At 48.2% G+C, this 14,931-nt stretch overlaps 1 protein-coding gene across 1 annotated transcript in view; it reads left to right on the top strand.

The window, feature by feature from the left end:
- Positions 1–14,931, top strand: part of LOC116824329 (uncharacterized) — a 159,130-nt gene that overhangs the window by 99,317 nt on the left and 44,882 nt on the right.

The raw sequence follows: 14,931 nt of genomic DNA, 5'->3' as shown, positions 1-14,931 counted from the left end.
CATATGGAGAAGCTATATAAAGTGGGGTGTGACATCATCTCGAGGCCTCATTCCCCACACAAGAAAACTCCTGGAAACACCTGAGGAACAAAGGCTGGGGTGGGGGAAGTGCTGGTCCTAGGGATTTCTAGCCTGTGTATGGAAACCTGGTGGATTGTTTGTGTCATCAGCCAGGGTGAGAAATCGCTAATTTATATCCAATCTATCTAGTATCCTAGACTTAGTTTGCATTTTGTTTATTTACAAAGTAATCTGCTTTGATCTGTTTGCTAAAACTTATAATCACTTAAAATCTATCTTTTTGTAGTTAATAAACTTGTTTTTTGTTTTATCTAAACCAGTGTGCCTTTGAGTGATATGGCTGGGGAAAAATCTCAGCTTGGTTTACACAGTCTAATTGTGCATATCTTTCCCACACTGAGGGGAAAGTGAATATATTAAAGAGCTTACTTTGTGCAGATCCCTATGCAGTGTAATTCTGGATTGATGCTCCAGCAGGGGCACAAGGTGGAGGAGCTGGGAAATTGGCTGTTGTCTTCTGCCCCTCTTTGAGTGGCTTAGTTAAGGCACTCAGGTAGCTCAGTTTAGGTGTGTGGCGCCACCTGCTGTTGTGTTGGGTGATAACAGGGCCTGAAGAGGCTGAATCATCAGCAGTGTGAGCGGGACCAGCCCCTTAGGTGGTTAGAGGAGTGCAGCATTTCCCATGGCTTCCAGACTGCACCTCGGGGGTGATAACCCATCACACTAAGCACCCACTAATTTTTTTCCATAGGTGCTTCAGCCAGAATATCACAGCTAAGTAGTCAGAATGGTGTTGAATGAGAGGCAGTTTGCATAGGTAGGAAGGAATTAGGGGAAGGAAAGCAGTTTGGGGGATCCTGCTGGCCTAGCACTGGGAGTCACTGCCCCTCCCACTACCAGGTCAGCTCCCAAGGGTAGCTGCTCTGGCAGAGGTGGCAGGAACATTCACTCTCTACTCACTGAGCCGTTTTCACTCCAGTAATGTTATGATGGCCTTGGGGAGATGATCTCTCCCGGGGTCACGTACAAGAGCAGCAGCAGGGTCCAGGGAACAGGCACTGTTCCAGTTATACCATTGACTGTAAGGCCTTGGACTTGTTCCCTGGCTTGGTGCCTCCATTTCCATTCTCGCCAGCCTGTGCCTATTTCCCTGTAGTTTCACACCTGTGTTGATACCAGTCTCAGTCCCACACTGCAGTCTAATACCAGCTCCTCTCTCCTGTGAGAACACTGAAACCTGCCCTGGATGCAGAGCTGGAGTCCCATCTCCTGTGAGCTGCCCTGCATGGTGTCTTAACCATGGGCACGGAGAAGAACACCACCCATATCCAGACAGATCATCCTCCTGCTCCTCCACGCCAGGAGCAGGTGTGGCCTCTGGTTCCTGCTCACTTGATCTAGTGGAACTATAGAGATTGAGGTGGGTAGGTAGAGATGGAACAGGCTGCATGGTTGGAGCCTTCACCCCATGGGTGATTATGTTACCCCTCTGTGGGGGCATTCCTTCCTTCCTTCCTTCCACAAGCTGTGTTTTGCCCAGCAGCCCAGCTTCCATCCATAGCAGCTGGGCTGTTCCATACTCTGCTGCCTATGAGACCCCCTTCAGAGGTCTGCTAAGGGCATGGATTGAAGACTCAGCTGTCGTCCTGCCATGAACCTTTGCTAATTGGCTGCAGTGAGATGTGAATGAGAGAAGCCAGGATGTGTTTGGGGTCTCATCAGTGCTTCACAGAGACCCACCTTCCCATCCTGTGTAGGGTGACCATATTTGTCAAAGGGAAAATGGGACACTGCGTGGGGCTACCCCAAGTCCTCTCCCTCCCATCCCCCGCACGCGGTTGGCCTGAGCCACTCGCCCAAGTCCCCCTCCCTGTGTGGGGCTGGCCTGAACTCTCCTGATACCCACTCCCCATGTGGGGCTGGCCCAAGCCACATGTTCGAGCCTCCCTCTCTGCACTGTGCTGGGGCTGATGCTGATGCTCGTCTGAGCTCTGTCTGCCTTTTGCAAGGTCAGAATTGCTGCTCGCCCAAGCCCTGCCTGCCCCCAGTGCGAGGCTGGGGCTCGTGTTGCTGCTTTCCCAAGCCCTCCTGCTCGGGGTTGGCATTGCTGCTTGCCTCCTGCACCTCACTTTTTTGCAAAACTGGGCATTTGTCCTGTTTGCTCTTGCCAACCAATGAAGTTGGCAAAAGCAAATGAGACAAATGACCATTTTTGCCAAAAAAGTCAGGATAGCCAGGACAGGGCTTTAAAAAGGGACTGTTCTGGCCAAAACAGGAGGTATGGTCACCCTAATCCTGTGGCAGCTGTAGCTCCAGTTTCCCCTAGCTCTTACTCATGGCTCTCTCTTCCTTTGCAGGTTCTGCACAAGGTCCTGGCAGACCTTCTGGATGACATGCTGAGGAACCTGCTACCAGAGTCCACAGACACAGACAGCCTCCAATACTTCTTGGAGGTGAACCTGAGAAGGAGGGGCAGGGGGAAATTTTACCTTAGTTCTGGGGGCCATCCTTGGTCACGGCAGTCAGTGCAATGGAGTGTTGGGCTCTTCCTCCTTCAGGGACAGGGGAAGAAGCTGGGACTTCAAGCCAGGGCTCTGCCTGGTTCTAATGACCAGTAACCACAGGGCCCCAGGTGGCTTGGGAAGTGAGAGCCTCAATGCCTCACTGTCCTCTTGTGAGATCCAGGAGATGGTCCTCACAGAAGAGTCATGGACTCCTTCCTAGAAAAAAAGTATCCTCAGGGAGTCAGCCCTTCTCTCCTATGGGCACTGAGATTCCTGAGGGAGAAAGGGGTGTCCTCACAGTCACTCCCTTCATTGGACCAAGGACTTCAGAGGCGGGTGTGTGTGTGTGTGTGTGTGTCTTTTCTGATGAGCTGTTCATGAATCAGGGGTTCAGAGAGGGTGGGACCAGCCCTGACACTGTACGGTCTCCCAGTCTAGAGAGACAATGGCAAATTGTGACCTGCAGGATATAAACACCATCCCGGATGCAACAATTCCCTTCTAAAGCTTTGTGATCAATGAATCAGATATTTCACCCTGAGCACAATGTCTCAGCCCCCTGGGGATGGGGAGGGGCTCATTTGCACAGCATCTGTGCCTACCCATTGATCCCGAACTGCCTCCTTCCCCCACAACACGTCAACTTCTGGATCAGGTCCAGAGTGTCCCAGGAGAGAGCCAGGGCCATAAGGAACAGGACAGCCCTGCTCTGATTCTCCATGACTGTCCCTGAATTTGATATACGTGACCTCTGACTCCAGCTTCCTGACACCAGGTGTAGGTAAGCTGGCTCTGACAGGCAGTAGGATCTGCTGCTCTGGGGTCTGTGGGTTGAGAGGGTTTCCTTTGGGTAGGCGAAGTCAGAGCAAGGAATGAGACAGGCCTGAGTCAAGTTCTTTTCCTGATTCAGTGGTGACCCTGGGCCTTTAATGGGACCATGCTCCAGCTCCTGCTACAGCCAGGTTCATGCCTGGGCTTGGATCCCTTCTAGGCATTCTGGAGCAGCTGTGGGTGCAAGTCCTCATGGAGGGCCCTGCCCACTTCCCTTTGCTCCAGGCTCCCTTGGGGGCAGAAAGAACTAAGGGTCTAGCTCTAGTTCCTCTCCTCCATTGTGCAGAGGAAAGCTGGCTGCCAGCTCCCATGGTTTGCAGTGAGTGGGAGGGATTGGGGGTGGGACAGTGACATATGGGGAGTCAGAGGGGGGTTGGAGTCAGAAGGGGGCTGAAGGGGGGCAGGGGGCTCTGAGAGCCAGAGAGCATTGAGGGGTGAACAGGGGTGTGTGAGGAGAAAGGAGGGGGGAACAAAGATGCAGGGGGCAGGATGGGGATGCTGAGGGGAGGCTGAGGAAATATCCAGCAATCAGGGGGCAGGGGGAGAATTCTGGGGCTCGGGGGAACAGAGCTGGAATAGAGAGAAACTTTGAGTTTGGAGGGGGAGAAAGAGAAGGAAAAGGGGGACTGTGGGGAGAGGGGTTGTGGGGAGGCTGGAGAGAGCATGAGAGCAAGGGGAGACTGGCTGGGGAAGGGAGAGCTAGAGAGTAGGAGAAGAGAGAGGGATAGTGAGAGATACAATGGCTGCTCCCCCAGCCCATGGGGAGCGAGAGGGGATTGCCCCACACAGCAGCTAATGGGGAACCTTTTCCCCTAGAAATGGTCAAACAAGCATTGGGGGTGGGTGGGCAGGAGATTGCCTCCTATGGATTTCCTCCTGCGTGCACACACAGACCCTATTCCTAATTTAGTCTTTGTCATAAATAAATCAATCTCATTATTTTCAGGGTGTGACTCCTGATGTTAAATGTTTACGGTTGACAGGACTGAACAGGGCCCTGCTCTGATTTCTGTGTCAAACTAGAGTCGCTGCTAGCAACAGCAGGCAAGGAGTCCAACTGGTGTTTATTTCTGTTTGGTATCAGAGGGGTAGCCGTGTTAGTCTGGATCTGTAAAAGCGGCAAAGAGTCCTGTGGCACCTTATAGGGTATTCATCCATGAAAGCTCATGCTCCAATACATCTGTTAGTCTATAAGGTGCCACGGGACTCTTTGCCACTATTTCCGTTTGGTTCAGGTTCATTTCTGGTTCAAGCCACCCAATAATAAAACTTCAGTTACCAGTAAAATCCTATTTCAGTCTTAGCGCTGATAAATTAAAAAAAGAGAGTTGCAACTTAAAATAGAAATTTTTGACTATTATTTAGTATTTAATTTTATATCAATTTTCCTCTTGTACATAGGCACGAATTCTGTGGGTACTCCATGGTTCAACCACCCACAGAAAAATAATAGGGAGAGGTCAGCACCCACCAGCCACAGTTGTTGGAGGGGAGTGGGGTGAGCCCAAGGCAGGGGCAGAATAGAATAGGCATTTGGCTGCATAGCTTAAATCCAGAGCTAATAAAAGCCAGTGGAAGGGGAAAAGTCTCTCCTCCCTCCTCCTCCAGCCCCAACAACTGTGAGTGAAATTAACAAGGATGCCAGAAATGGCCCCTAATCCTGTGGGTTGAACCAGGGAGTGAACAGCTGAGTTTAAACTGTTCCTATGCAGGCAGCAGGCGTCCTGGGCAGGCTTCTCCCTCAGCCAGTCCCCCTGATCCCTGCTGCAAGCTATAGGGTAGCTGCTGCAGCCCCTCCTGAGTGCCAGGTTAGGAGGAGGGGAAGCTCTGGATTTAAGATGTGCAGTCAAATGCCTATTGTATTCTGCCCCTGCCTTGGGCTCACCTCCCACCGCCCAATGACTCTGAGTGAAATTAATAAGGATGTCATAAATGACCCCTAATCCTGTGGAGTGAACAGCTAAATTTAAACTGGTTTTATGTAGGCAGCAGGCATCCTCGGGAGGCTTCTCCTTTTGCCAGTCCCCCTGCTCCCTGCTGCAAGCTAGAGGGGAGCCGCTGCAGCCTATGCTGAATGTGAGGGGTCGGGGGAACGCAGAGCCCAGTCGCGTCGGCAGCCTGGCTGGCGGAGGAGGGAGGACAAGGAGAAAAATGTGACAGGGAGTTTTCACTTTTTCAGGCTTATTCCAATATTAAAGTTTTATTACAGACAGTATTGGTGGTAGTAGTAGTAGCTTTATTTTCTATATCGAAGTCTTGCAATGGGAGGTATGAAGTGTTACTCGAAATTGGGCCAGCTAGTAAGCTTAGGGAGGACTAAAGACCCACCAGAGTTTGGCAAAAAGCAGCATGTTTATTATACTGATAGTTAAGCTCAAAAGAAGGAGAAGGGGGTGTCAGACTCACACTTGCATACTCACACTTCCAGGACAGGCACGGCACTGGAGATGCTAGGGTCCTTGAAGGTGTGTCCCACAGCGCAGCGTTGGGTAGTGTGATGAACGTAACTCTTCCCAAGGCACAATGAAATGCATCGCAGCGAACCACTGGCCAAGCAGTCAGGGCGAAGAGCCTTCACGGGAGGTACAAGCTTCTGAATGCACAGCTGAGCACATGACCCCTTCCCCTTTTAAGGACCGGCTGCTCATGGCCTGCGACTAGAGATGACTTGGCTGCGTCTGGTTGGCCACATTCCACCTCAGCCAGTGTCCATGCAGCGTCCATGCATTAGGTGTGTGAGTGCTGCCTAATTAGAGTCCCAGACACCTTGTCTACCCGGGAGCTCTTCTGATTTTACAGCTGTTCAACCAGCCCATTCATCCCACAAGCATTCCAGGGGGGAGCGGGAGGGAGAAAGCCATTTCACAGGTATTCAAAGAGGGAGAGGAGACAGGGCGGGAGGGGAGGTGTAACAGAGCTTTTGAGCATACAGGTTATACATAGCATACAGATCACTGCTGCTCCTACAACATGAAGTATATAGGAGAGGTGAGTTGCTTGCATTTGGACTGTACCAGTAAGAAATGTAACTTACTTTCACTCTGGCCCCAGCCCTTCTGCCTGAGGCCCCGCTCTTTCCAGGGCAGGGGGAGGGCAGAGTGGGCCCCATACTGGTAAGAGCTGTATTTTACTTTCACCCCTGGATTCAGGCCCTCAACTGACTGCTGTTCCTCCAATTCCTTCCTGCCCATCAGATTTGGCCCTCCCAGGGTTCCCATCTGTGGGGCGGGGGGCAGGGGGCACTAGGTCCCAGAGTGTAGAAAATTGTGTCTGCTGCTGGTGCATATGTATTCTCTCTGCTTTAGATGCACAGAGATGGTGGAGTGCTGTGCTGGAGGAAGGAGGGGACAAGAGACATAACAGGCAGGCAGAAGAAAAGGTGAGAGGGAATAACAGAAAGCAGAGGGACCTGCAGGGAAGAGAGAGGAGGAGGAGCCTCTTATGTACCACTCTAGCACCCCCCAGGAACCTGGACCGATTAACACCAGCTTCTCAGGGGGTTTCCTGTTTTCTGCTACTTCCCTAAACCCACTTGAGGAGAACAGGCTGTCAACTGAAGTAGTAGGAGCCGATATCTTCCTTCACTCAGGCCCTATTATCAACCTGCTTATTTGTCCCCTTCAACTGAGTGTTGAGAGCCACTATAGCTGAACAGCAGTCGTGAGTGAAAGAAGAAAATGCCCCTCTGGGGCAGCATTCAGAAAAAGAAAGAAAGCAAAGGAAGCTTTTCTATCTAAGGAGCTTTCTTGAGATACATAGACTTAAATGTTCACGGTGAGCCTTCCAGCCCCAGTGAGGATGTGAGTGGTGAGGAGATCCCTGCTATTCCAGTTAGTCAGATTGCAGGTGACCTGGCAGCTACTTCAGCATCCATATCTCCATCTCAAATGGATGTAACCATGCACATTCCTGAAGAAAAGTGTAGATCAGAGAAGAGTGTGGTGGAGGCACAAGAAACAGCTGCTGCTGAGTTTAGTTCCTTACGTCTAGATGATCCAGGACTTGAGCAGTAGCCTGAGGGACTTTCTTGTACTGCATGGGCCACAGCAACTGAAAAACTTCATGTTCCCCAAAGACAATGAGAATAGAAGTTTCCATCCAACACATTACTGGTGTGAAATTCCCAATGGTGGCAAAGTGGAGAGGCCATGTACTCAAAAACCCAGAATGCTGCATGCTGTTTTTGTTGCAAACTCTTCCAGTCTAATGTTCCAGCCACATTGGAATCTAGAGGAACAAAGGACTGGAAAAATCTAGCTAGAAATCTGGCATGCCATCAGAAGACAGCAAATCACTAGAGAGCATTCCATAGGTAGAAGAGCTTGAGATGAGATTAAGGTTAAAGGCAACCGTAGATGATCAGCATCAAGAGAAGAATGCATCAGAGTCTCTTCACTGGGAAAATGTTCTGAAAAGGCTCATTGCAATTGTGAGAATGCTTGCTACCCAAAACCTAGCACTGTGTGGCACTTCAGATCAGCTGTATGTGCCAAACAATGGAAACTTCCTTAAAATTGTGGAGCTGATGGCTAGTTTGATGCTGTACTTCAGGAGCATCTAAGAGTCACCACCCAAGAAATGTACACACACCACTACCTTGGAAAATAATTCAGAATGAGATTGTACAATTACTGGCAACAAAAGTCAAACGGAAGATTGTGGCAGATCTGAAATCAGCAAGATATTACTCTATTATGCTGGACTGCACACCTGACATCAGCCATCTGGAACAAATGACTTTAATGATGTGTTTTGTAACAACAACAGAACCTGGTGAAAATGTCCCTGCAATGGTGACTGTCAGAGAGCGTTTTCTGGAATTTATTGACATTGATGATACTACAGGAGCTGGTATGACAAATGTGCTTCTTAAAAAGCTGGAAGATACAGGAATTGCGATAGCTGACACGAGAGGTCAGGGCTACGATAATGGTGCCAGCATGAAAGGAAAGAACAGAAGAGTGCAGACACGGATCTGAGAGTCAAGTTTTTTTTTGTCCCATGCAGTTCTCATTCATTGAACTTGGTGGTCAGTGATGCAGCATCAGCTTCTAGTGAGGCTGCTGAATTTTTTAAAGTCATTAGAAGCATCTATGTATTTTTCTCTGCATCCACTCATCGATGGTAAATTTTGAAGCAACATCTGGGAACATCCTCTTTGACACTGAAACCACTGAATGCCACACGATGGGAAAGTCAAGTGGAGGCGATAAAGCCTCTCAAACACCAAATTGGGAAGATAGATGATGCCATAGTTGTCATTATGAAGGATAATGCTATGACAGGAACTGTTCGTGGGAGAACAGTGGCAGAGGGAAATGGAATCACCAGAAACATACATAACTTCAAATTTCTGTGTGGCTTAGTGTTGTGGCATGACATACTGTTTGAAATAAATGTTGTAAGCAAGAGACTCCAGGGTGTTGACCTTGATATATCTGGAGCAATGGAACAACTGGACAAAGCAAAGTCATACCTACAGTCTTACCGGTCAGATTAGGGATTTCAAAACGTTCTGAAGAGTGCACAGAAATTGGCAGAGGAACTTCACACTGAAGATATTTTCCCACCCATTCAAGAATACAAGAGTCACTGAATAAGATGACATTTTGATTAGGAGGCATGGAATAATCCCATAAGAGACCCCAAACAACAATTCAAAGTTGAATTCTTTAACCAGGTGCTAGAATGTGCAATACAGTCAGTTGAAGAACGTTTTGTGCAGCTCAAGAAACACAGCAGTATATTTGGGATGTTGTATGATATTCCAAAACTCCTCACTATACCTGAAGAAGACCTATACCAGCAATGCAGGGCACTAGAGACAGTGTTGACACATGATGACATGCACGCTATTGATGCGAGTGATTTAGGTGATGAACTGAAAGCCCTTTCAAGATACATTTCAGCAGGATCAACTCCAAAGGCTGTTCTGGAATATAAGTGCACAAATAAGATGACCACCCTCTTTCCAAATGTTTTTGTTGCTCTGCGCATACTTCTAACACTTCCTGTAACAGTTGCCAGTGGAGAACGCAGTTTCTCCAAGCTGAAGTGAATAAAAACACATCTGCACTCCACAATGACACAGCAGAGGCTGGTCGGCCTTGCAACCATCTCAATAGAGCATGAGCTGGCCCAGACTGTGGACCTTCAGGTAGAACAGGAAGAAGGCAGAATTGAGACCTTTCAAAGTTTTGGCCCAAGCAAGGGTGCATAGGGGCATCATTTGAGCTCCCGCCCTCAGGTGCCAAAATGTTGTGGGCCGGCCCTGCACCTGGGGGTGCTGCTGGGGAGGAAGCAACGGCTTTACCAGCTCAGAGCTCAAACAGATTCTTTTTTACTGTAGATCCCCACCAGAGAAGCAGCAGGGAGTTGTAGAGATTGTGAGTGATGGAGAGATATGTGTGTCTCTGTTTCTCATCTCTTCCTCCAAATGGATCTGTTTAGAAACAGCAGGTCCCTGGTGGAGAAGTTTATCTAGGGAACACAACAGACCAGGAGAGAGGAAGGGCTTTGGGCAACTGGGCCCAAAAGCTGAGCACAGAGCTGAGCTGGGCATTCAGAGGCAGGCTGAGCATTTCAGAGCAGGACTGAAAAAATAATCTATTTTCATTCCCGCCATGCACTCAATTCCTGTCCACTGTGATCACCTGACTCTGCACAGGGCTGGCCCACTGATTGTGGGGAGGGTCAGTGAGGGATACTCATGTATTTTCCCTGTGTGTAGCTTTGTCCTTATCCTCCTTTCCCAGGCTCCTAATGCAGAGAAAAAGTCTGGTCTGGTGGTTTAGCTGTTCTCTTGAAAGACTCAGGTATAATTCCCTGCTCTGTGACAGTCTTCCTGTGTGACTTCAGGCAATTCACTTATACACCCTGTGCCAGACGTTCCTCTCTCTGAAATGAGGTAACAGCACTTTCCCCACCTCCCAGGAATGTTATGAGGCTAAACTCATGGAACAGGGATGGGGGCAGATAAGTACCTTCAAGAGTCATTAGCAAGGCCATTTCCTTTCCAGATCAAATCACACGGGGGTTGTGAAAATTTTTCCTGATTTCATCTCGAGTCTTTCAATGCCCAGTGCTTTTCTTAAAGCCCCAGCGCTGGGAATCCTGTGATGCCATGCAACTCTAAGCTCTCATTTCCATAAAATGGGAAGCTTCTGCTCTCCTGGCCAAGTAGAAAAGCTTGAGAACATGAACAGAGCGAAACCTCATCACTCAGAAACAAGCAAACAAAAAGTCCAACATGTAATTCTAGAAAAAATCTCCTGATTGCTTTAGCCAATCTCATGAGTTTTGAACACTCGGTGCTGGCAGTTACTGCCTTGGCAGTGATCAGTTTAGTTTCAGGCCTGACTTCTCTAGCTAAGACCCTAAATAGAAAAACAAATATTATCCTTTTCAGTTCACCACCAGCCAGGGCCAGATTAACCTTTTGTGGGCCCCTGTGACAGATTTTATACTTAAATGATTTTAATTAGATAGTTTTTTTGCCTGGATTATTTACAGACTTTTTTTGGAAAAGGGCTCATTTTACTTCAGAATAGCTGCAAAGAAACCAAGAATTTTTTTTAACATTTTTCTTTTTTAACACTTTTACCACATTTAACTGCTTAATTCCCTCCAGCCTCTGCAGAGTTAACTTTTTACTTTTTTTTAAACTACTTGCTTATTTTTTAAAATGACACCTTAATTAACTTAGATTTTGCCATTTTAAGTACTATTTTAGGGATTTAAATTTTTTGAGTTTGCACTTACTTCTTTTCTTACTCCTGCCACTTTTAACCTGTTTATTAATGTTTTTTATTTGCTGTCTGCCTGTTTGTTTGGGCCTAATTTTGTTGTTGTTGTTGTTGAACTGTCCCTTTCCATGGGCACAGGCTTTGTTTTACTACCAATTTAGCAAGGAGAGTGGGCTTTTTAACTAGCCCCCACTGTTTTCCCCTTTTTCCAGATCATTTATGAATATATTACATAGGACTGGACCCAGTACAGACCCCCGGGGGACACCACTATTTACCTCTCTCCGTTCTGAAAACTGAGCTTTTATTCCTACTCTTTGTTTTCTATCTTTTAACCAGTTACCGATACATGAGAGAACCTTCCCTCTTATCCCATGACTGCTTACTTTGCTTAAGAGCCTTTGGTGAGAGACCTTGTCAAAGGCTTTCTGGGAATCTAAATATTGGATCGCTCTTGTCCCCGCTTGTTGGCCCCCTCAAATAATTATAGTAGATTGCTGAGGTATGATTTGCCTTTACTGGGGAGGCTCTAGGAATTTTGCTGCCCCAAGCATGGCAGGCAGGCTGCCTCCAGTGGTTTGCCTGCGGAGGGTCCGCTGGTCTCCAACAAATTACGTTCACTTATGTTTCTGTCAATTTTGTTCTTTACTATAGTTTCAACCGGTTTGCCCAGTACTGAAGTCAGGCTTATTGGCTTGTAATTGCCAGAGTCACCTCTGGAGCCTTTTTTAAAAATTGGCATCACATTAGCTATCCTCCAACCATTTGGTACAGAAGCTGATTTAAATGTTAGGTTACAGACTACAGTTAGTAGTCCTGCAATTTCACATTTGAGTTCCTTCAGAACTCTTGGGTGAATACCATCTGGTCCTGATGACTTATTACTGTTTAGTTTATCAGTTTATTCCAAAACCTCCTCTAGTAACACCTCAATCTGGGACAATTCCTCAGATATGTCACCTAAAAAGAATGGCTTGGGTTTGGGAATCTCCCTCACATTCTCAGCCATGAATACCAATGCAAGAAATTCATTTAGTTACTCCACAATGGCCTTATTGTCCTTGAGTGCTCCTTTAGCATCTCAATCATCCAGTGGCCCCACTGGTCGTTTAACAGGCTTCCCGCTTCTGATGTATTTAAATTTTGTTTTGTTTTTTTCTATTACTTTTTGAGTCTTTGGCTAACTGTTCTTCAAATTCTTTTTTGGCCTTCCGAATTATATTTTTACACTTCATTTGCCAGAGTTCATGTTCCTTTCTATTTTCCTCTCTAGGATTTAACTTCCACTTTTTAAAGGATGCCTTTTTGCCTCTCACTGATTCTTTTACTTTGTCGTTTAGCCATGGTGGCACTTTTTTGGTTCTCTTTTACTATGAACATGCTGGTAGAAAGGCACAGGGAGAGAAGGACTGAGTCCCTTAAAAATGTTTTGAATTTTCAGATTGTGTGTATTTGATTGGATTTGGATTTGACAGGACTGGGAATACAGGCTTAATCAGCTAGGGGTAAAAGGGTTATTTAGTTTTGGTCAGTTGTTTATTTTGCTTTACATAGTAGTGTGTATGCTGTTTCATTTTCTTTGTGTGTGCAGTACAATACATCCAGTACATTCTCTGATTTAAAGTAATTAGCTATTAGTATTTTGCACCTGTAATTTTTTTCTAGAAGCTTGCATTTGTTTATTGCTTTAATTAGTATGATTTATTTTTTTTTGTTGGTTTAGTTCTTTTCCACTGACTTTCTGTGAATAAATGCTGCACCAGTGAGCCACCATAGATGAAGTTGAAAACTGATCTGTCTGTATGCACTGCCCCAGAGCAGCTAGCTCCTCTACACCCCCCGGCTCCTCCCCTCATCGTTTGCCCCACTCGGCTGCCCAGCCCAGAGCTTCTCTCCACTCCCTGACCCTTTTTCCCATCCACTGCTTGCTCCTCTCGGCTGGCAGCCGGCTGAGGGCTCCTCTCTGCCCCCGTCATCGCCAGCAGAGATGGGGGCGCAGAGGAGCCCTCAGCTGCTGCCACTCTGGGCCGGTGACTGTCTGCTTCCAGCTCCCCAGGGGTGGGGGCTGCCTCTCCCTGCCAATCTGTGGAAGTGGTGGGCTGGGAAAGTTGGTAGCTCCCCAGCCCATGCAAGGAAACGTCTCCTCTCCCATGGGAGCACCAGCATCAAGCGCGTAGTGCTGCGTGGGGCCCACTGGGACAGGATTGCTCTGTGCTCCCGAGCTTCAGCTGTCCTAACCCCTAGTACCGTGCTGGGAGTGGGGGATCCCTGCTCTGTTCTGGCTCAGCAGGGGCTGGGGGCAGGGCTTGGGGGAATGGGGCTGGGAGGGGCTGGGAGGTGCTTGGGAGTGGGGGAGGTTTGTGTGCTTTGGGGTGCTTGGCAGTGGAGGTCTGTTGGGGGGGCGGTATGTAGTTGTGATGGTGAGGCTATGGGGAAGGACACTAGGCAGTGGGGGAGCGCTAGGAAGTGGGGGGGTCTGTGTGGATTGCTGGGCAGTTGTGGTTGGACTGAGGGTGGGAGTGCACTGGGCAGGGGTGATGTGTGCAGGGTGCTGTGCATTGGGGGTGCTGGGTATATGGAGTCGGGGGTGTTGGGGGTTGTGTGGTACGGCATGGGCCCATCCCTATGGGGAAGGGGCACACAGGCACCACAGGGCCAGGTGGGCCAGTATCCATCTGGCAACTGCCAGTTTGTAAACAGTGTCCTCACACTGGGTGGAGCGGGGCCGCCCTGCCGCATCATGCCCCTTTGCCCCTGGCCAGCCCTTCACTCTGGGGACTGACTTCCCTATGCCATGTTCCATTGCCTCCATCGGAGCCCACAAATACATTAGGCACCGGGACCACAAAAGATTAATCCAGACCTGCCCCGGGCTTAACTCCAGCTCCTCCTCTCCTGCCACCCCTGATTTTGCCCTTCAGCCCCTACCCTAAATCTGCTCCAGCTGTTAGACCCCAGGGCCAGTCACTTTCCACCCCCTTCTCAGACCCTGCCCATCCAACCCTGCCTTGATTTGCCCCCTTTGTGCTGGTTTAACCCATGGTCTGGAAGAGCAGGCAGCAGAATCAGAGTCTGAGTGAGGGTAGTGCAGGGGTGCTCCAGTGCAGGTGTGATGACACTTTGAGCAACTCTTCCATTTTGCAACTAGGTGCAGTTTCTGCCACGTAACCTAACCACCTGTGCACCTGCTCAGGAATTGCTGCCGCGCGGTCCATGGGGTTGCAAATCGGGAGGGATGGGGTCTGTGGTCAAAAACACTCAGACTCTGCTTCCTCCTGGCTAATGTTCCAAATTGACCTATTGGATGATTGAGGCACGCTCTTTCACTTGTTTGTGTGTGAATACGTGTAAAGGGAGGTAAGGTTTGGGGTACAGGGCACACCCCTGACCCCAAGGTGATAAACAGAGAGGTCCCTTTCATTGTTTCCACTGGCTTCCTCCTTGCTTATTTCCAATGACTTGGCTGCCTATGCACCTGTCACTGGTCTGGGGATGGTTGCAAATCTGGAGGGATGGAGTTTGTGGTCGAAAAACTCAGAATCTGCTTCCTCCTGGCTAATGTGCCAAATTGACCTATTGGATGATTGAGGCACACTCTTTCACTTGTTTGTGTGTGAATACGTGAAAAGGGAGGTAAGATTTGGGGGTATGGAGCACGCCTATGATGAGACCACTTTCATTTTTTAAAATTAGTTTTACAGTTTTATAGTTGGCATTATATATGGACAGAAATACAGAGAATAATTTATTTCACATAAAAAACAATCTGATATATATATAAAAATATATTTCTTTGGGCTGCATTATGTTTTGAACAAGAGGCATTTAAA

This window comes from Chelonoidis abingdonii, chromosome 13 (assembly GCF_003597395.2).
Source record: "Chelonoidis abingdonii isolate Lonesome George chromosome 13, CheloAbing_2.0, whole genome shotgun sequence".
Taxonomy (NCBI): Eukaryota; Metazoa; Chordata; order Testudines; family Testudinidae; genus Chelonoidis; species Chelonoidis abingdonii.
This window is presented reverse-complemented; position numbering and strand designations above follow the sequence as displayed.